Below are 20,574 nucleotides of genomic sequence, written 5' to 3'. Positions count from 1 at the left end.
TTTCAGACCATGTCTCTTTGATCCGTCGTACCATACTATTACATGTGATATATTGCCCCGCATGTAACCTTGTTTCCTCCACCAACATCCCAAATTAATTTATTTCCCCCTCTTGCCATATGTCTCCCACTGTTACTATCCCCACTGGTTCCCAGTACCTTCGAATCGTTTTGATTAGTTGCCCATCTCCTCCCGTCAGTGCCACTAACGGCACCTGCGGGGAACACGGGGTTGGGTTCTCCATTACCTGACAAGCTTTCTGCCATAATATCCATCCCAGTATCATCATCTATGAGCGCTCTTTCAACTGTAATTTGGGCAGCCATATTATTTCTTTCAGGAAGAACGGAGCACACTCCTGTGTCAACAATCTCGATTCTGAGGTCGGGTCTTCTGATAGCCACTTGGCCACATATTGTAGTTGGTTGGCTAAGTAAAAGATTTCATAAGTAGGCAACCTTACGCTCCTTTATCGAGCTTATTCTGCAGCTTCCAAAGGGAGATTCTGTTCCTAGTCCCGCGCCATAGAAATATCCTGCATAAGCTTTGTAGTTTAATATAAAACCGCCTTGGTATCTGGTATGGTATGTTCCCAAAGAAATGTATTTATTTATTATTTATTTATTCACATTTGTTAAGCGCACAGCAGCCCGTGGGCATTGTGGCGCTGGTTACAGTAGAGGTTCATATCTTAGTTACGGTGGTCACAAAATACATACAGCATAAGATGGCATTGTGGCTTGTAGCGCATAGGTGCAGGGAGCATAGTAGTGCGCAGGTATGTACAGTGAGCTAGCAGCTAGTTCAAGAGTGTAGTTTTTAGATTTTTTCGGAAGGCTTGATGCAAGGTTTCCGCTCTGAGGGCTGTGGATAGCGTGTTCCAGAGTTTAGATGCTAGGTATGGGAATCCTAGACCTCCTGCCTTAGCCCTGGTGATTCGTGGCACTGTGAGTTGGTTGGTGTGCTCGAGTCTAGTGGGTCTAGTGGATTGTGATCTGACTAGAGAGTCCGATAAGTAAGAGGGTGCCGTTAGGTTGATGCATTTGTGTGCGGTGGAAAGAATCTTGAAGGCGATTCGGTCTTTAACTGGTAGCCAGTGAGCGTTTTGTCTTGCTTGGGAGATGTGCTCTCTTTTGGGAATACTTAGAGCTGCTCTGAGAGAGTTGTTTTGAGTGGTTTGGAGTCTGGCTAAGTTTTTTTTTTCTGTCCCCGCTAGGAGGGAATTGCAGTAATCCAGTTTTGCTCCTATTGTGGCCCTCGCAATGGAGAGGCAATTATCTTTTGTTAGAAACGGCTTTATGGCGTTGATTAGTTTGGTACTCAGAGCGGAGGCTGATACAATGGCGCTAACTTGTTTATTCATAGATAGAATAGCATCAATGTGGACTCCATGTAATAATGTAATAATCTCGGCAGTACAACCATCTTCAACAGTGCCCCTCTTCCCATCATTGCCAAGGGGAGCTTGGTCCAGAACCTCATGCTATTGTCAATGTTCTTTACCGCCTTCTCTGTATTGTGCTGGTGTTCTGCCGCCACCCAGTGATAAATGTTTATCCCTAGGTATCTGAACGTGTGTATCTCCCATGGTATTGGCAAAACTGTCAGTTGTTCACTTCGGATTCCTACGTACCTACCCAAAGGAAATACACATGATCACAGGATTCACTGCAATGCCCGATAGCACTGCAAAGCGCTCCATCACTTCCAGGATATATTGGAGGTTTTTCTCTGGATATCTTAAGTACGGCAGCATGTCATCTGCGTATAGCGAAACTAGGTGCGGTTATCCTTTTATACTGATCCCTATTACCTCATACTGCTGCCTCAGGTATATCGTTAAAGGTTCAAGTGCTAAAATGTACAACATTGGAGACCATGGTCATCCTTGTCTAGTGCCTCCACTCAGTTGCCATCTTTCCGAAATGATTGCTCCCGTCTTAACTCTAGCTAGCGGTGCACTATTCAATAATTTGACCCATTTGAGGTACCCAGGTCCTATCCCATAGTTTGTCAAGGCTGCACTCAGCCAAGGCCTTTTGACAGAGTCAAAGGCTTTTATTGCATCAAGTGATACAATAGCGATCTTGCTCGAGTCTCCTTTCGTATGTTCTATAACCCGGTGAAGTCGACTAAGGTTATCGGAGATGTTCCTGCACGGGACATATCCCGTCTGGGTGTATCAATTTGCATATGATCCGTTTCATTCTATTTGCCAACACTGCCGTAAGCATTTTGCTGTCTTGGATCAACATCGATAGCGGTCTGTACGATCGGCAATCCTTGCCCGGCTTATTAGGTTTGGGGAGTGGGATAATGATCGCCTCTCTCAGGGATTCTGGTAGCCTCCCTGTTTCAAATGCCTCATTTAACATTGCTAGCAGCGGGGGGAGCACCTCCTTTCTATACATCTTATAGAACTCACTAGGGAGTCCATCAGCCCCGGGTTCTTACTGGTGGATGGTTGCACTACCACCGCTTCCAGCTCTTCCAGCGTAATTTGGCCATCTAGGTCTTCTTGCTCCGCTGCGCTTACTTGTGGCATGCCTATATCTTCCAGGGTATCCCTAATCTCCCTGCTGTCACACCCTCCTTCATCTCCATATAATTGCTTGTAATATTCTAGGAACTCTCGATTTACGCCCTCTTGGGTGTCTATTATTTGCCCATTCTCCCCCTTGATTGCTCTGATCGGTGGTCTGGGGGTCTCGCCTTTATACAGCCATGCCAGCATCTTCCCCGGTTTGTTACCACCCCCATGCTGCATCTCTACATATTTTTTATAGTTTAGATTGCATAATCCTTCCCAGTGTTTTACGCATTCCTCTTGCAGTTGGCTTATGGTTTCTACTTCCTCTTTAGTGCTACCCCCCTTACACATTGCTTTCTCTAGCTCGGTCTCTGCCTTTTGCAGTTCCCTGATTCTATCTCCCTGCAGCCCTTTGGATTTGGCTATAGCTATTCCTCTCACCACCACTTTGAATGCTTCCCATAGTGTTCCGGTCGAAGTGACACTCCCAGTATTGCCTTCAAAGTAGCGTATAATCTCTTCTCTCAGGTCCTCCCTGAACATTATATCTTTTAGTGCTTCAGCTCTAAGCGGCCACATTGTAATCCTAGCCCTTGGGGGCCGGTATTGCCATGTTAGAACCAGTGGCAAGTGGTCCGATAGAACCCTTGCTTTGTATTCTGTTTGTGTAATTTCTGCCATAATATCCTGTGTAGCAAACATGTAGTCTATCCTCGCGTACAAATTCTGAGGGGCAGAGTAATGCGAATACTGTCTATCTTGTGGGTGTTGTACCCTCCATGTGTCCTCTAGCCGGAAGTCTGTTAACAAAGTCTTCAAACCCCTGGCCGCAGGGGCAGGCCTGTCTACCTTCTTGTCTGACCTGTCTATACTCCGGTCTTATGTGCAGTTAAAATCGCCACCCCAGATCACCGCCCCCCCCCCAGGTGCAGGCTCATTTTATTATATAGGGTCTTTAAATTGTCACTGTGTCCTGATTCGGGGCATATGTGTTTATAACACATAGGGCCTCATTATACGGAATGCGGTAAGGGTTAATGGTCACCGGTAATGGTACCGGTGACCGTTAACCCTTACCGCCTGATTACGAGGTCCCTTTGCGGGTTAGTACTTTAACGCCTGCTTTTTAGCAGGCGTTAAAAACCAACCCGCAAAGGGACCAGGGTGCTAATTACAGTACCACAATTTGCGGTACCGTAATTAGCACCTTCCCCATTCCCATTATGCCCTATGGGGCAAAAATTGGAATGGGGAAGGGCAATGGGGGAAGGGGGAATTACCGCCCTGCCAACCTTGGAATAGGGGGGTAATTCCCCTTTCCTCCAAGGCGGTGCCCGTATTTTAGCACCTTGGTCCACTGCCTACCGTGTAATGAGGCCCATATTTCTTTATTTTCCACCAACCCCTGTATTGCCACCATCCTCCCATCCGCTTCCACTGTGGATTGTAGTCATTGGAATGGGACATGCGGCGCTACCCAAGTGATCACCCCTTTGGCATAAGCATTTGGCATAAGCTGATTATGTTGCACCATAGACGGTCCCCTTCCATTTCTTCTGGATTACCCCCAATTTTTCTTTTGTGAGGTGAGTTTCCTGTATTAGGGCTATATCTATGTTCTGCCGTCTTAAGTACATCGTGGCCTTGTTTCTTTTTAGGTAGCTGTTGAGCCCTCTGACATTCCAAGAAATAACCTTAAGGTGCCCCATCTTCCAACCATGTCACGCCCCACCTTTTGTGTCTCTTCTTCTGCTGCCTGAGGCATCAGTGCTCCTGTACCTACGCTCGTTCCCCAACCCAAACTACTCCCAACCCACAACACTGCAACTCCCCCAACTTTCCTCCCTCCCCCCTCCCTTCCCAGCCCCAACTTCCCATCCCCAACGATTGCCCGCTCCATCCCTGGATTGCAGGCTAACCCGCAATTAGTCCTACCCCGGCTAGCCCGGTGCAAGGACACATCAGGGGGTTGCCACTCTACCTAATCTATCTACTGGGGTACGAGTTGGATACTCTGCATCTCCTGCATTACTGCTTGTGTATGCTTGCCCGCCTTCTACATTGCCCTTGTGCTGGCTGCCATAAACAGGTCTATATTCCAGTCCCAGTGTCATTGCGTATACAGCACCTCAATCTTGTTGCTCACCACCTTGCTTGCCTTTTCCGCCTTCATGGTGGTTGTTTGTCTCCAGCGGGCCATTCTGTGCATCCAACCATTCCATAGCTTCTTCCGGGTATTTGAAAAATAAGGCCTTGTTTTTGTGAAATACTTTCTGTTTCGCCAGATTCATCAACATATATTTGTAGTTTGCCTCACATAGTCTTCTCTTAACCACTCCAAAGTTCAATCAACGTCTTTGTACCTGAAGTCTATAGTCTGGGTATGCTGTTATTGTTGCTGATGCCCTCCGGATCGTGCCTCCTTTCTGAAAGTGTTCTAGGATCTTCTCTTGGTCTCGATAATTTAGTATTTTGGCGATGATCGGCCTCGGGGGGGGCTCCCGGTTCAGGTTTCCGCATCGGTGCCCGATGGGCTCTTTCCACCGTGAAACCCTTGGGTCAGTGCCCCTCTATCTATTTCTTGCAACAGCATGGTTTCGATGTAGTCTGTGGGAATAGGACCTTCCTCGCCTTCCGGGAGCCCTACTATGCGTATATTATATCTTTGGCCTCATCCTTTGGCTTCCTCAGCCCTATTCTCCAGGTTACCCACTTGCTGGCGCAGTGTGTGGATCTCTGAAGCATTAGTCTTGCTGGTGGTATTATTTGCGTGTACCTCTTTATCCAGAGCTCCTGTGCGTTCTGCTACTGCTCTCACATCTTGTCACCAGAGGGTTACATCTACTTGCACTGCATCGATCTTGTGTTCTAGCGACGTTTTGAGGCTTGCCATCGCTGCTTCCAGCATAGTTACCTAAGTGACCTTCAGGTCTCCTATTGCCTTCAAGATCTGTTGTTCACTGCTCAATGATGTTGATTCTGCTTGTGAGCAGCTCTCTTTGCTCTTGGCTTTATCTGTCTGTATTGGTGTTTTGGTATATTCTTCCATAGTAGGCTGTTTTCCTTTCGTTTTGGGTGCTTTGGCTGCCATCCTCACGTTACTTGGTGTGCCTGCCCACAACCTCAGGGGTTCTGGCATCCGTGTCTTGGGCTTGTGGCAATTCGGTGGCTTCTGGTTTTTGACTGGGGCACTGGACTGCTTCACTGTGGGCTGAGGTGCCGCACCAAGCGCCGACGGTTTTAACGGTGTGTGTCAGCACAGTGTACCCCAGTGTCTTATTCGCCTTTCCTCCCTCTTGTCCTTCAGTTATGGCGGTGGGCTATGTATCGCATCTGGGCCTGGCACAGCCTTGTCTCGTCTCGCCCTCCCAGGAGTGTGGCGTTTTGTCAGTTCCCGTAGTGCCTGTTTTGGGCTCCTCCGTTGTGTCTACTCCCTACATATAGGCACGCAGTGTGTATCTTGAGGGGGGAACCTCGTATTGTATCCCAGCCTCTTCCTCTCCTCCTTAAGTGCCTGGTGAGTCACTTCGCTCTGCCGTCCTCCGCTCTCCATTCAGGCAGCCCAATACTGCATGCAGCAAGCTGTTTTGTGGATATATGCAGAACAAATGTTCCGGGGGGGGGGGGGGGCCTGGGTCTTATATTTTATATGAGCCGACGCACTTCATTGCAGTGTAAGGCTCTTGGTATGATTTCATGCGTATTCAGCCTTGGGCTGGTAGGCATATTCAAGGTGGATGCCTTCCAAGGCGGGTGCGCGTTCCAATGTCACATGGGTCCGGGTGCTTCGCTGTTCACAGTGCGGGTACTGTGTGCGGTGTGCATATCACCCATCGCTGTTCCACCCACCCCGTGGGCAGCCACTCTATTAAGCTTTAGCTCAGGCTTGCTCGTTCGGTGGTGCTCTATTGTTTGATTTTTTATAGGGGGCCTTATGGGTGTAGCTTATACTGCCCTATGTTACATTGCCACACGTGCCGGCTGCTTGTCTTGAAAACACAGCGATCACTGCGCTTCATGGCGTTGCCTTATCCACAATGGGGAGAGGGGATACAGCTGCGGGTCTACTCGATCCTCTCTCCTTCAACGGTTCCCACTGCACGTTTACGAGCATGCGATGCGCATTTCTTCCAATTAACCCAGCCGCATCTGCATGTGCGCCACTATTCGTCCATTGTAGGCAGCCAACTAGCATTCCTTAGCTTTCTTTGGTCAGCTGCGCTGTTATTTCAATCTGTCTCTTCTGATGCACCGTACTGTTACGTACGGGCTACAATGTATCTTGGTCCATTGTTCTCCCGGGCGGCTATTTTGATTGGGAAGCCGCAAGCATTTCGGCGATCTTGAAATGTAATTATATTATTCCCAGGTGGTGAGTTGCAAACCTGGAACAGCGTGTTGTGTGCCCCACGATCTTGTGTAGCTACGCCTTCTTTCTGGGGATACTTTTGTGCAATCTGCCGGCAGGCAGTCTCAGGATTCTGTCGGATCTGCAGGAGCTCCAAGTCCTTCCAGCCTCTTACATGGCTCGCTGGCCACACCCCCTCCTCATCCTTCTTGATCTCTCTTCTGCATTTGACACGGTCAACCACTGCATCCTCCTTAAAAGGCTCCACAGCACCCTTTGTTTCTCGGAGAAGGCACTGGACTGGCTGACCTCCTTCGTAAACTGACCACTCCTCCCAAGTCATCCAGGGCTCCTTCTCCTCTCAGACCTCTCCAGCCGTGGTGTCCCCCAGGGCTGAATCCTTTTGCCTTGGCTCTTTAACATCTACCTTACTCAGCTGGCACTCATCATCTCCTCCTTCTCTCCCAACTTCCAGTGTTATGCTGACGACAAACTTCAAACTTCCTGCTGACCCTCTTGCACCTTCTGTCATCCCAGCCTGCCTTTCTGCAATCCAGGCCTGGTGCACTTCCAATGATCTATGCCTCAATGCCAGCAAAACAGAGATCCTTCCCATTGGGACCCCTGCTCCCGACCTCTTCCCCTTACTCTGGCCTTCATCCATGGGCTTTCTCTTGGCTCCCTCATCTGAAGGCAGAAACCTAAGAGTCATCTTCAACTCCTCTCTCACCTTCCTCCCTCACACTCAGGACATTGCCAAGAAGTCCCACTTTCAGCTCTTTCTTCTCAAAGGAATCTTACCTTTTCTCATCTACCCCCAGAATCTCAATGTTACCCGCTCCCTGGTTTTCTCTAGACTTGACTATTGAAATAGCCTCCTCCTGAATCTACCTTCTTCCACTCTGCAACCCCTCCATCTAATCCAGAATAGGGCAGCAGGACTTATTCTTGGCCTCAAGCCCGGGGACTGCATCTCTCCTGCCCTAAAAAGTCTTCACTGGCTCCCGGTTGCTTCACAGATTAAATTCAAATCCCTCTGTATCATCAACAAAAATGTCTGGGCCCGGGGACCACACTATCTGCAACTCTCTCTTACTAAATATTCCCCCTCTAGACCTCTGCGCTCCTCTGGCACCAACCCTGTGTGTGTAAAGCATTTCGCTAAACAGAGGGCAGGAGGTCAATTGCTTTCCTTAGTTGGCTCCCTTCTCTAGAACAGCCTCCCCCTCCCTCTTGGTATGTGTACATTAGGTGTTCCTGTCCTCTCTAATTCCGTACTGCAGTCATTTTTGAGCAGTTTGTGATTTAAACTGTTAAACTAATAAAATGTGGTCAGCTGTAGCGGTCAGCTACAGCTGACCACATTTTCTAACCATTGTCACATAGACAAATATATTTGTCTCTATCCACAATAACCCGGTTAGGGCATTATATCTATGCCTCATATCAAAAAGGACTTTGTGCTTTCCTAACCTTACCGGTCTGTCTGAATTTATTGAAAAAATAGGAATTGAATACAATACTACACAGCATTGAAACTATGAGATTGTGACCTCTATGAAGTGATATTGTGTATACCTCTAGTTCAATTATAACAATTACAAAGAATCATTGCATATTGTTTGTACAGACCAGAGAAGAATTGCACAGTTTTTTGCAATGTTCATCTTTATCTTTGCCTATATACACACAGTTGTTGACCTGTTTTTGACCTAGCTATGTCAAGTTAAAATCATGGTGTTTCTCTGTGCTGTCTCGTTTTATCTGAACACTTGATTCTTTCTTTTTTAAGAATAAAACTCATAAGACTAGCCACCAAAATAATAAAGAGGCTACCAAAAAACCAGTCAAAGTTAATGGTTGTTTCTTCACCTCATGATTAGGATTTATCACTAATGCATGGGTCCCTTGGGAAGGTTTAAATCACAAACTGCTCAAAAGTGACTGCAGTACGGAATTAGAGAGGACAGGAACACCTAATGTACACATACCTTGATTTTCCAGCCCACTAGATCCTGTCTGACTTTAGGGCTGTCCCTCCAGTTACAAGTCCCCCTCCCTCTTGAGCAGGACATTCTTAATTTCCAGAAGCTCCTCGAGACGTTCCTCTTTACCTCCTCCTTTCCTCCCTCTCTCCTCTGTTAATCTCACAGTTTCTTGTTTGGTGTTCAGGGCCCTTATGCATCCTCGGGGCCCTGACCTCCCACACCGAATCGCCCCCAGCTTCTGTCTATCCTCACCCCCTTGTGTAATGGTGTCCCTTATTGTAAGGGTGTCCCTATTGGCACTCACACCAGAATAAATACAACCCTCTAGGGAAATAAGGCCAAGAGTCCATCTTGTAAGGACAACAAGTTTAATCTAACAAAAATGAGGATGGTAGCAAAGGACTCTGCTCCCTGAACGGTCTTCTCCTGTCCCTCACCTGTTCCTTCTTCCTGCTACCATGTCCCAGACAGGAGTTTATATAGTCTGGTCTTACTGTAGTAGCGTGACTGGATATGGGTTATGGCTTCATCCCAATCCATCCTTCTTCCATAAAAGGGATGCTCCAAAACCTTCCTTTCTTCATTGTCAGCAGTTACAGTCAGAACATGCTGCTCTACATATTGCTACCTTACATAGAAACAGACTGCAGCTCTGCAGACTTTTACACTGAGGCCTAGCCCCAGGAAAACCTAAAATGTATAAACAATTTTAATGCATTCTATCCGTATTCCACTCATTCTACTCATGTTATCAGAGCCCTGTAGGTTCCCCCGACCCTTAATTCTCATAATATGTCCCATTTCTGCATTTTGTGCACCAAGCATGTAAATCCCATTTTTAGACTGCATGGACTCTTAACGGACAGTAGACATCTGATGACTCACTTCGTGTGCTCTGCCAGTGCTAGCCTTAATGGTGAACACCGCGGAAGCCTGTAGTTCATTTTGAGCACACGCCACATTATTTGGTTTGAGGGGGAGTTTTGCATCTACCGTACTAAGATTTTACAATGCATAGGATACTGACATTACAAATGTATCCAGCTAATAGTTAATTGTGCTCTATATTTACACAATGTCTGCCTTCTTCAGTGCCTACCCATGTCTGTGTATGTCATTATATCTAGATGACAGAGCCTTCCCAGTGCCCCTCCTCACCCCTAGTCCCTTATGGCGCCTAAAAGAGGTCTTGCCTAATTCTAAAGCGCTTGAGGGTGCAGGAGGACCCTGGTTCCTTCCCAACACTTGCCTCGGCTCACCCTTCACCCTAGCGGCTCACAATTAACTTACATTGCACTTCACCTGTTGCACTCCCATGAGCACCCAAGCACCTATCCCATTCCCCCTCCCTTCTGCACTTGCACGTTCTGAACACTCACAAGGCATAGTAGGTTTGTCCTCCCCCACCCCAACTGTATTTCATATTCTTTTCTTATGTATTTTAATTGTTTCCTGTCAGGTGTCTTGACCCACGTTTGAATTATTTTGCTGCAACCTTTGGTGCTGTGGGCTTAGAAACTCCAAGATGGTTGAAAAGCCCACATTTGCGCCAGAATCCAGGAAAACCGCGCAGTTTTTGCGCACACCAAAATGGTCGCCCACCCACCAGTGCGAGCGTGATGGGCCAGAAGTGCCATGATCGAAATCAGTGCAAAGGAATATGGTGCTGTTCAAAATCCGTTTTAATTGATGTCAAAAATTGCTAAAATCATGGCCACAAAATTACTCTACTGCAGAATCTATAGCAATACACTGTTAGTAAATGCTATCAAGTAAAATCCCTTTTTTTGAAATGTATTAATTCAAGACAGCTCCCAAAAATGGGTGCAGTACCGGCGCTTGACACTAACTGACGCTAGCGATCTGAACTCTGACAGGAGACCCGTATTTCAGGAGCTGAAAAAGGAACCTGAGTTAGCTTGAAACTTCAAAGCCTTGCTGAGCAATGAGAATTCTTAACACCTACTCTTCCCAGAACTCCTCACTAGAAGGCAGCCTGATTCAATTAACAGTTCAAAAGGCCTCTGTTCATGGGAAGTCTTCACACCTGCTCTTACCACCAACAGTACAGGATATCGCCTTGACATGTAAATTAGGAGGGGAGGAGAGCTTCCTGCAGCCTGGAAGAAAGGAACAATAGCCGCTTTCAATTGAACAGGATATGCTGATTTGAGGTGTAATTGTCTACAGTTGCTCTGGCAGGAAAGCATGTGACATCTGACTCAGCCAGCTAGAGGCGGGCCAGACTGGGTTGTGAATTTCATATTGCACCAAATGTATGTTTTATCAAATTGCTTATCAAATATTGTATTAAGCTGACAGAAATTTACAATTTGGAGATTCTTAATATGAAAAATGTACTGACAATTTGAGACTAAACTCCACTCTGTGTGACGCTCTAAGACCGAACCCCGCTATTTATTAATATGGCAGACACTGTGCTTACACTTGAGAATTGAAAACATATTGTAATGTGCTCAGGGAGGGGGTGTACCTCTGTGTAAATTTTGAGGAAAAACCAATGTTGCAAAAGCTAATAAAAAGCGCAAAATGTTGTCATTTCTGAACCCAAGCTCGCAGGAACATGGGGCTTGATCAGAGACCTGTCTTAATTCATCCATCATGTGTACATGTATTTTCAAACAACTTGTGTATCTGGGAAATATGTGTTTTGGGTAAAATGGATTTTCCCAGTAAAAGCAAAGGGGCGTTTCTTCAATAGATTGTAAAATTGTAGCACTGGATGACTCACAACTCTGTTCTCCAGTGAGAGCACAGAAAATCCTATAGCCTATCAGGATTCTCAGAGGGTTGGGCATAGAAAGTTAGCCTTCCCACCCACTTTCTAAAGACATAAAAGGAGTCATTGAGACCCAGGTAGGGGCATTCACTTTCCACTTCAAACTGATTTCTTGCGTAGCACTTTGACGGACGACTCCAGATCCAGAACCAAGCTAGAACTTGAAGCAGAGAGGCCTAGACCACTATCTGCATCCTTCAGAGGCCTCAGAATCCAGCAACCTAACCAAACTATTCAACAGCCGGGCGAGCTGTTTGATTCTGGCCTAGAACGCTGTGCCAGAAACACCCAGAAAGCAGAGCTGTATCCAGAACCGAGACCAGACCAGACCGCTGTGCAGTGCCGAGACCGGAACCAGAGATCCAGAACCGAAACCAGACCAGACCAGATCGTTGTGAGCAGAACCAGTGCCAGAGACCGTCCTGTGGCGAGAGAACCGCAGCCAAGCTGACCAGATCTTGACGGCCTATTTCAAATTTATAGTGTGAGTACCCAGCCAGAACTGTGCATAGTCATCTATTAGTTTAAAATAAGCTTATCCCATCCAATTCAACCTGCCCAGAACTGCATTAGAAATCGTGTGATCATTCTGTGACTTTCAAGCTGTGAAAGTGTCATTTGCCATTCTGAATCATTATTTCATTTCTGAAAATCTACCTCCACAAAATGGTCTGTATCTTTTGATCCATACGCGCTAGGAACGTATGGTTCAAAAGCCCTAAACCGACTTTCTACTCCTTATAGTTTTTCCGTAATCGCGCTTTACGCACTCTGAAAAAGTGCTGTGAATTGCAAATTTGACTCAAAGTACTTCACCTGTCAAAAATCGCTGTCTTTTGCTTGCAACTGCTGAAATCATTTTTTCAACCTGATAATCCCTCATGAATCACTGATAGTGTTGACCTGAATCAATCTTAAGTAGCTATCACCTACCTTGAATCTCCTATAGGGAATTAAAATAATTTTTAGCGTATTTTCACTTCTTTGCAAATCACATTTAAAGTATTTGTGCCTGTGTTTTAAAATCATCCCTGTTGCTCTAAGCTTGCTAGGGGGGGAACTGAATTGGTATTGCATTTGATTGTATTCCTGATAATTGTGTGCTCTTCTTCCATCTCATTATATTGCATAGGGGGGGGGGGGAGTGAATTGTCAAAAGAAAAAGTGATCATATTATCTCTTGTGGAAACCATCTCAGTTATTTCTGTGCTGCATTCTTTCCATCATTGCATTTCCTTGAAACCATACAAGCATTCTCAGCTACTTTATCCTCTCTATACCAACACCTAAGTAATTAAAAAGTGTGCTAGTGTAATATTATCCATTGTTGATAACTGTCATATTCATAAGTGTGCTATCAAATATTAATTTATTTATAAAAGTGTGATATATATCTTGTTTAATTTTTCAATAAATCTTTTAATTTGCAAAACAAACCTACTTCTTGGCTCAGTGAGGTCAGGGGGATTCAAAGAGAGGGGCTCTATACAAGGGTTTATCATCCAGATCTAGGAACTTGTCATAAAAATATATAATTAAGGGCTTCCCTTGGGCATCCCAGACTTGACATTGACTTAGTTGAAGTGCTGAATTGAAGTCACTTAACAGAGTGGGGGCTTGAGCCGGGACGTCTGTATTAGATCTACCATTTGTGCAGCTTAATACAGTGTGCTAACTGACAGGATACATAAATCCTGTTGGATCACCACGCTGTGTTACATTGTAAAAGCACCCCTCAAAAGAAGGACGCTCTAAGGAGACGGTCTGTTTTGCAAAATAAAATACTAACTTCTGTAAGTCAGGAAGGAAATTAATTTCCAGAATGACGACCTTGGTAGATATCAAAATAGCCAGAGAGCACCTCTTACATAAGCTATTTGTGATAGGCGAATGGACGGAACAGGACCAGAATGTGTGGTTGCAGGCAATCGCGCAACAGGTCACTGTAACTGGGTCAGATAGATGGAGAGATCAGGGTCCCTTACATGTGGCCCTGAGTGAACTATATATGGCCCCTAAGGCCAAGGATGAGCACAACAAGATTGCCAGGGTAGCGGCATATTTATATTTATATATGGGAGCCATACAGGACAAATGTGCTGACGGCCAAGATCTGGCGAATAGGCAACAGATGGCATTAGAGAAGGCCCAATCTGACCTGGTCTCTTCCGAGCAGTGGCTGCAGAGGAGCCAGGAGTCAGAAAATGATAGTAGGCAGTATATCATTAAAATAAAAGAGGATATGGGTATCCTGCAACAGGAAAAGTCTGACCAGGATACCAGATTTCTGGCCTTGCAGAAGGAGTACCAAGAAGGTTTGGATGGCCTAGTGCAGAGCCAGAAAAAGCTGGAGCAACAACTGGACTTCAATAGGGCATGCGCAGAACAGGTAGTCACCCTGCAAAGCCACCTAGATAGGGAGAAGGCAGAGAGCAACAAACTCATTCTGAAAGATCTGGAAACCCAGACAGAATTTGAGGAGGAGCGCCAGAAAGCTGGTGCTTTTCAAAGGCAGAGGGACGACCTGGTGGCACAGATGCAGGCTCTTAGTCAGGAAAGGGACATTTTAGGCCAGGAAGTCTGCCACTTAAAAAGAAAAATGGAAGAAAATCACCTGTCCCTCCAGGGACTGGGTGACCTCCAAAAAGAGCATCAGAACTTGTTAGAGCACGCCAGGAGGGTGGAAGATGCTCTGGCAAGAAAGGAGCAGGCCGGTAGGTATGGGACTCAGGAGGTAACCCTCCTGCAGCAAAGACTAGCCCAGTACTCCAGGACCAACCAGGAGGCACAGAGAGAAAATGAGGCTCTCTGTCAGCACAATAATAGGCTCCAGCAACAGGTAGCCATGCAGGAGAGACTGATAGAGTCTAGTAAGGCCTTAACTGAGGAACTGAAAGCACAGGCTCTTGCATGGCAACAGGGAGCAGGGGCTGATAGAGATGAGGTTCGCTGGGAAAGGGAAACACCTGAGCAGAACCTCAGGAGCCCTAGTACCAGAGGCCGTCATCTCTCCCAGTCCCTGGACTCTGCCACCCCCATGTCCCCTGGCGCACATGAGCACAGGGCCACAGGGATGGCAGATTACTATCCAACCAAAAGTATCGGGCTCATAGGCCAGTAGCACCCAGGAATGGATGGACGGGCATCCGGGTATGGGCACCTAAGTACAGTGCAATTTAGTGGGGATCCGCGGGAGAGTAGGCCCTCTAAGGGCATTCTGAAAACCTCTGCCCAGTTAGGTCAGTGGGCGAGGGTACCCATCAAATCCGGGCAGCAAGGACGAATCTGAAGACTCCTCCGCGCGCCCCAGGACACAGGAGACCAGGTCCCCACATTCTGCCAGCCATTCCCAGGCTTGCAGAATCTGGGAAAACCTGGAAAATCAAACGGGCACCTCTGGGAGCAGTGCTTCTGAGTCAGAGGATGAATGAACCAGGGTTACCCGAACCAAAAAGGCCAATAAGGCAAAAAGGGCCTTGCTTAAGGACCCCTTAAAACAGATTAAGGCAATAAGGAGTGTCATCACCCCTTATCACAAGAACGCCAGGTATTCTGTTTGCGAACACTTGGAGCTTTACGAGCAAATGATGGAGACTTTCCATTTGAAGGACAGCAGTATCTGCATTCAGTATGTCAAATGGACATTCTCCCCAGAATACTCCAGTTTCTTTGCGGGGCTGGAGGACCAAAACCATTCAAGATGGTCCACATATAGGGCGGCCATCTTGAAACATTTTTCTGTTCACAGAAATTCCCAAGAGGCTCGCAAGGCAGCCTACAATTTGCAATGTGGGGAGGATCAGGCCCCACGAGAATTTGTGCAGGAATTGAAGCGTGCCTTTGCGCAGACTACCAAAAGGGTGCGCACGGACAGTAAAGAGTTTGTAAATACGTTTTTCCATGCCTTACCCAAATACATAAGGACCCAGCTAGTGAGAGATTTTCACGAGAAAAGGTCACTGGACTGGGTCATTGAACAGGCTACCCGGATCTATGAGGTGCAGAAGCCCATAGAAAAGAAAAATAACGCCCAGAAAAGCCCCAAATCGACCAGCACCCCTGCGGCTGCCAAGGTGGCAGAGGTAAAGGTTGCCCCCATTTTAGATTTGGAGATGGGGGGCCTAAAAGCCTGCCTGCACTGAATAATTCTCACCCCAGAAGGCCCTCGGGCCAGTCACAGACAGGGAGTCAAGGAGGTAGTCCCACAAATGGGGTCCCTCGCTCCCCTGACTATGTAAGTCCCTGTTACAAGGGTAACCGACCCATCCTGGGTTATGTGTGGACTCCTCTGGCCCAAGGGGGGGATCAAGCCAAGCACCTAACCCAGGGAACTTCCCTCCTAACTTCCCCCAGGAGGGCAGAAATTCACCAAACCCTGGGCAGAACTTTTGTCCCAGGTATCCACCCAATTTCCATCCCCAAAATCATTCATCCTTCTTTACCCAATTCCCTGAGCCCGGATCACTTAATCCAGGAGAGGGGAGGCCAAGGGTGGAGGGGTACCCAAATCTTCCCAACCCGGGGTACTACCAGAGAAAGGATAGCTACCCTTCCCAGGATCAGCCCAGGGGAGAAAATAGAACCCCGTATCAGCCTGAGCGGGTTTCACAGTTAGAGCGCTAGGTCCAAAATATGGCACGGGATCTGGGTCACATGCTGAGGGCTCAACAGAACCCTCAGATGAGCATGCCGGTGCAGAATGCCCCAAACTCTGGGCCTGGTGCTCCAGAACAATGACGGGGGCAGCACCCCGATAACCCACCGGTTCCCAGGGAGGAGGCACAAGGGGAAAGGGGGTGTAAAGCCTTGGAGGAAGCTTCCTTCCCCACTTGTAAACAGCCCCTGGAAACCCAGGAACCGGAAACAAAATCTCCTACCCCTGAAAGTCTGCCACCCAAGGAGCAGAGAGGAGGTAGGAGAAACAAAGGACCCAAACAGACCCAGTTTGTGGAGGAGCTACAGATCTTCCAATTTGAGGGAGAGGGATCCTCAGAGGATCTTGGTAAAAGGATCTTCTCCTTCAGAGATGGGGGAACTCCTCCCAAAGAAAAATGGGTCCCATCATCTCATCCCAGAACCCACGGCATCAAAATCCCTTGTTTCAAACCCATCTTGGTGACTGCCTCCAAAAAGGGGGGGAGGCCCAGAACCGGAACCAGGGGAACCCACAATGGCTCTGATTTCCAGTTGCCAACTTTTTCTTGCAGATTCCCATGACTCTCCACAGAATTCTGCCCAGATCTCTCTCTCGCAATGTCCAAAACTAAAAAATTGGCCCACCAGTTGTTGTCATGATCTCTGCTTCCAAAAGGTCAGGGTTTTCCCAACTCCCTTGGAAGCAGATCCATAACCCAGGTTCCGAGTGCCAACCAGTCCCAATTGGGACCTTTTGGACCCAGTCCTGGTGCCAGTGGCACCAGGCTCATAAATATGCCCAGTCCCAGCGCTGGAAGCGCCGGGCTCATAATGCTTGGGTGGACTTACCTTCAGCAGACCATGCTGCTTACTTGACTGCCAGTTGAGCCTCTGATCCTCTTCTGTTTGGAACTACTTTTCCTGTTGGGTGGGGCTGGAGCCACTCCCTAGATTCAGAACACTGGAACTCTTCTGGAAGGCAGGAACTCTTTTCTTACCAGGAACTCTTTTCTTACTTAGGCGTGGCTGTGGAAGGAGACGCCTAAGCACTACAGGAGGCTATTTAAACCACACCCGGTGGATGAATCTTGCTTTGCGTTATTCTGCAACCTCTGCAGCAGAACGCTCATCGTGTCTTCTGCATCCGGTCCTGGGCCTAAGGAAAAAGGCTTACCATCCTGAATCCAGTCTTCAGCAACACCTATAAAGACAAGAAAGAACAGGTTAGCATTCCGGCATCTGAAAGGCAAAGGCTTACCATCCTGAATCCAGTCTTCAGCAACACCTATAAAGACAAGAAAGAACAGGTTAGCATTCCGGCATCTGAAAGGCAAAGGCTTACCTACTCTTCGTGCGCTCCGGAGGTCTTCACACTGCATTCCGGCATCTGAAAGACAAAAGTTTACCAACTCTTCGCACGCTCCGGAGGCCTTCCGCGCTGCATCCCGCATCTGAAAGACAAAACAAGGTGCGTTTAAAGACATTGGGGAACTTTAATACTCACGTGCCATTACTCCTTTCCACATCTAATCCAGTGGGTATTCCGGCACCCTGCAGCCGCTCCGAACTCGTACCTGCAAAATAAAAAGACAGTTAGAGCGCATAGTGAAGCAGGCAACAAGCGCTTACTTACGTGCTTCCAGGCGCTTCTATTCATCACACGGGCTCCATCTTCAACTCACTTCAGCCCGTCATCCGCCATCGCCGGAACCCTGCAGAACAAGAGACATCATTACTAAAGACTTTAAAGACATTTGAATGACTCGAAACTTACCGCTCGTGCAGTAAACGACGGACAGCAGTCCTCTGAAGTCAAGAGGCCTGCGCTACCTATCCAGTGAAGAAACTGGTTACAGCACCCTGCCCCGAGGCAGATGGAGAGCTCGGCATTCACTTACCTAAGGTGAGAGCGTTAACCTTTGGGGGTCTACAGGAGAGGAGAAGAGGAAAGAGATAGGGACACCCCAATAACCCCAGTTCATTAACCCCATATTTTCTATCTGCAGACATCTTACTCTACATGTCAGGCCTACAGTGCACAGAGGTCCAGCCCAAAGAGCCAACCGGGTGCTACACATCACCTTTGAAGATACGGTAGTCGCCCAGTCAAGACCGGCGCCTCTGCGAGAATCAGGTGAGCGTTACAGTTGTCCAAAAATGTGTATTATCTGTGCCCCCTTGAGGAGAAGGAGGGAAGATACTATGCCCCAGTACAAGTACAGGGGCAGGGTACAATGTTGGCACTGGTCGACACTGGATCCCAAGCTACCCTTTTGTCCAAAAGGGCCTTTGATGAACTAAATGCAGGAAGGGTGGCGAATTACCGTATTCCTCTCACCTCTCTTCCTGGACAACTTCAGAACTTTGACGGGAAGGAAATTCCCGTCGAGGGGACTGCAGATTTGGACATTAAAATTGGGCGACACAAGGTGAAACACCCAGTCATAGTAGTGACTCCAGAGGGCACCTCTTCTTTACTAGGGAATGACCTCCTGAGAAGGTTGTCACCCCTAATAGATTGCGTAAACAAGGTCCTCTGGACCCAGACTAGCCGACCAATAAAATTAAAACAGAGTGTCGACTATGTTAGTTTAAACGGCACATGCCACATGGTTGAACAAAAATCTGACCAAGTAGAATTTCACTTCCAGAACAACCAAATTCCAGACGTGACAATAATAGCAGTAGGACAACAGACTGTTGATGGGGGGGTCCTCTCTATTTCTGAAAATCAACCTTCCTTCCAGTTTAAGGTGGTATTCCACACTGGAAGGAAACACTCTGAAATTCTTTACTAATCCAAAATCAGACATTCCCACTCCAATAGTCCAGAAAGATGTGAAATCAGCTCAGAGCCTGGCTGATATTCAGCAAATTGGAGAGCAGTTGTTCATCCCTGTTCAGTTAAATGATGGGAAGGACTCTGTTCTCGCCCGAGTGTGTGTGAACAACGGTAAGAGCTTCATCAGCGAAGCCATGTTCCACCAACTCCCAAAAGATCCAGCCATTCCCACATTCAAACTGATAGACAAATGGGAAATGGATCTGGAAACACCCAATTCCAAACATCTCCTGCCAAGCAGGTGTATGGTCAAAATCTCCATTGGCAACAAGAGCATAGTCCATAATTGTTGGGTCGTGCGAGATGTCACTGCCGCCTTTTACTTAGGCAGTGATATTCTCAATCGCTTTGCCCTTAGTTTGGACCTAATAAACTTCAAAGCTTGGTCCCGATTAGCGGATAATCCCATGGGCGTTGATGATCCAGAAAAAGCATTTAGGTCGGCTCAATTGCTACCTTATGCAGTTGAAATTCAGATTAAAGAGGAAGTCACCATCCCAGAAAGGAGCCGACAATTCTCCCTGGAAATGAAAGTTAAAAGAGGACAAAAATTGAAAAACCCTGATGCTTATATTCATCTAAATGCTTTTCTCCAACAGCAAGGGTTGGAGGTAAACCCAACACCATTAGTCAACATAGAACATGACGCCATTCCAATAGAGGTGGATAACAGCGACTTAAAGAGTATTACTCTAGCCACAGGCACCATTATTGGACTGGCGGTTGATGACCAATTTTCTCAATTGATCTAGGAAATTAACTGTTAGGACCAATCCCCAAGGACTGTTTTGACAGTGACAGTGATGACAATACAACACCAGACATGATCTTTACCCGGCATGGGGGGAACTTCCTGGTGTACACTTCCTGCCCTTATGGTAAGGAAGATGTGACTTGTGACTTCAGAAGGGATGAGGTGATTTTCCAGGTCCATGAGGGCTGCCTTTCCCACCTGAAGCCTCCAGTCCAAATCAGCACTTTGACCAGGGACTTCTCCAACCAGCTGGAGGAGGCCGCTGAGATAGCAAAACCAGAAGTCTTTCCAGGCTTCAGGCAGATGGTGGAAGAGAGAGTCAACCTAGCTGACGCCTGTGTGACCCTGGAGCAGAAGCAAAAGTTGAAACAAGTTTTCTTGGATTTTTAAGATCTCTTTACGGTGGACTCATATGACTGTGGTCGCACCGACATTCACACAACAACAATTCCCATGGTCCCTGGCATGACTCCAGTGTTTGTGAAGCAATATCGCTTGCCTCTCGCATCCATGGAGTCCCTTACTGAAATAATTAAGAACCTTGAGTCCCGGGGAATAATCCGTCCAGTCCACAGCACCTTCAATAATCCGGTGCTGGGAATATTGAAGCCAAACGGCCAGTGGAGAATCTGCGCCGACCTTAGGGAGCTCAACAAATGGGTCCATACTTCCCGATG

Source organism: Ambystoma mexicanum, chromosome 5q, assembly GCF_040938575.1.
Source record: "Ambystoma mexicanum isolate Mex_15411 chromosome 5q, UKY_AmexF1_1, whole genome shotgun sequence".
Taxonomy (NCBI): domain Eukaryota; kingdom Metazoa; phylum Chordata; class Amphibia; order Caudata; family Ambystomatidae; genus Ambystoma; species Ambystoma mexicanum.
This window is presented reverse-complemented; position numbering follows the sequence as displayed.